Below are 2,512 nucleotides of genomic sequence, written 5' to 3'. Positions count from 1 at the left end.
TATACATTAGTTAGTTAGAGTTGGAGATGCAGTGAGTGAGAGGTGGAGTAAGAGTGAGAGAGAGAGAGAGAGAGAGAGAGAGAGAAAGGGAGGGAGAAGTGAAGAAAGAAGAGAGGAAGAAGTAGAGAAAGATGATTCATATTAATACACTTAGGCCAAATGGTCATGTGGTCAGCTGAAGGTACAGGTGAAAAATGAGAGAAAAAGATGACGTGAGGGAGAGAAAGGTGCTAATGACATGCAGTGTGGTAGGGAAGGAATGCTTATTATGTGCTTTAAAAGTTAACTGATAGGAAAGGTAGATAGATAGATAGAGAGAGAGAGAGAGAGAGAGAGAGATAGAGAGAGAGAGAGAGAGAGACAGAGACAGAGACAGAGAGAAAGAGGCAGACAGCATTGGTGGTGGCGGTGGTGATATGTTGATAGTGAAAAGTATTTTTTTTTACTGAAATAATTTTTTTTTTATAACAATCATTGCATATGCATAAGTGCAATTATTTATTGTCTGCTCACTTAAAAAATTGATATTCGTTGATAAGGGTTAATTTAGCCTAAACTCTGGATTCACAAGAAATATGGTTGCAAGCTGCCTGAGAAAGGATGCACAGAATAGAGCACGAATCAGAGAGGAACAGTGAGAAAATACAATAAAAAGAGGGAAAAGACAACACTGTGAGGAAATGAATGTAAATGAACGTCAAGAGTATTTAAAAATAGCTAAACTATTAATGCTATAAAAATGCAAGTCATCCTTTCTTTCTTAAATAGGTCCTCTTAATTTTTTCCATTTCGTGGAATTTCCATGGGTCCCACTAATATATATAATATTTGCAAACAACTTGCAGATACAAGGGCTACCTGTCGAAAGCTCGACATACCAGACACTAGCAGACTTATGGGTAACCAGGAGAGAATGCACATCATTTCAGGGCCTTCCTTTTGATGAAATTATTGGGTACCACCTCAACCCCCACTGAGATGTGGCCCTGCTTGCTAGATAAGCTGATTACTAGACTTCATTCAATATTCTTTTAAACATTGCTCATTGTCTCTTCCTTTAAATTATGAAATTTATACATAAATATTTCCTTAAAATATCATATATTTTTACATTTATTTATTTAACAGTATTTAACAAATAGGTTTATTGTCAATTAAAAGATTTCGATTAAAAAACATATATAAAATCAAATTACCCATAAAAAGTATTTGCTATCTACGGACCCCCTGTCTTGTCCTTGTGGACCACAGTTTGAAAACCCCTGCTCTAAGCTACAAAATAATGCCTGACTACTACAAAACAATGTAAGTAAATAAGCATTACTTTTGAGGGAATAATGGGAATGCTAAAGGGTGTTAATTGGACCAGATTTACCACTTGCTTTCCTTCACTTCATATGATAATATCTGGTCTCTTTTTAATTGGAATGGAGAAAAATCCTTGGCATCCTGGTAAATCTGCAACTGGTGTTGGTGTGTTTATGTCCCTGTAACTTCGCAGCTCAGTCAAAAGAGACAGATGCAATAAGTACCAGACTTGAAGTAACTACTGCATTCCATTTTTTTGTCTAAACTCTTCAGGATGATGACTCAATATGGCCACAGTCCAGTGATTAAAACAAGTAAAAGATAAAGATGAACATTAGATGATATAGCTGTAAATAGACAGAATAAGAAAAGAAGAGATGAATGGTCATTGATGGGAAGTCTTTGATTATAGATCTACCACTTAATCAAGGAAAACATGGAGTTCCATAACAGCAACAGTAACATCACCACCATAGCCACCACCACCAAAAAACCACCACCACCATCATCACTTCAGCTATACTCTAGAATTACCACAACCACTACCAATATCATCACAACCTACACCACCAATACCACCACCAATACCACCACGACTACCACACCTACAACATCAATATACACCACAGTCATAATTGTACAAATGCTACCACCACCACCACCAACAACAACAACAACAAAAACACAACTACCCCGCCCACCATTGTCATCAATATCATCAGTGGTACCGTTACTACCACCGACACCACTACCAGTACTACTGGTGCTGCCAGCCTCATCCCCCACCACCACCACCACTGCCACATTATTTTTTAGGCCTCTCAAATTAGGATACATATTGCCATAATATTTTAATGATTCAGTTTTTTCTAATCATGTGAGAGGAATGAAAGTAGTGAAAGAATTTTTCCCCACTTTAACCGGATCTATTGTTACATGTTAGTAATTACCTGAAACAATATCTTTCCCAGAGTGCTATCTTTTAATCTATTATGAGGCAATCTCATATTGTTTAATTAATATATATATAGATAGATACAGATATGTACATACATATATATATACATACATACACACACACAGAGGAGGCGATGAATAAACTGTCAACTGAATTACTCAAAAATGAAAATAACACTGACATGGAGACAATTTAACCATCACACCCTGTATATATATATATATATATATATATATATATATATAT

The sequence above is a fragment of the Octopus bimaculoides genome, chromosome 5 (assembly GCF_001194135.2).
Source record: "Octopus bimaculoides isolate UCB-OBI-ISO-001 chromosome 5, ASM119413v2, whole genome shotgun sequence".
Lineage (NCBI taxonomy): Eukaryota > Metazoa > Mollusca > Cephalopoda > Octopoda > Octopodidae > Octopus > Octopus bimaculoides.
The sequence above is the reverse complement of the archived record's forward strand: the minus strand, read 5'-3'. Positions refer to the sequence as shown.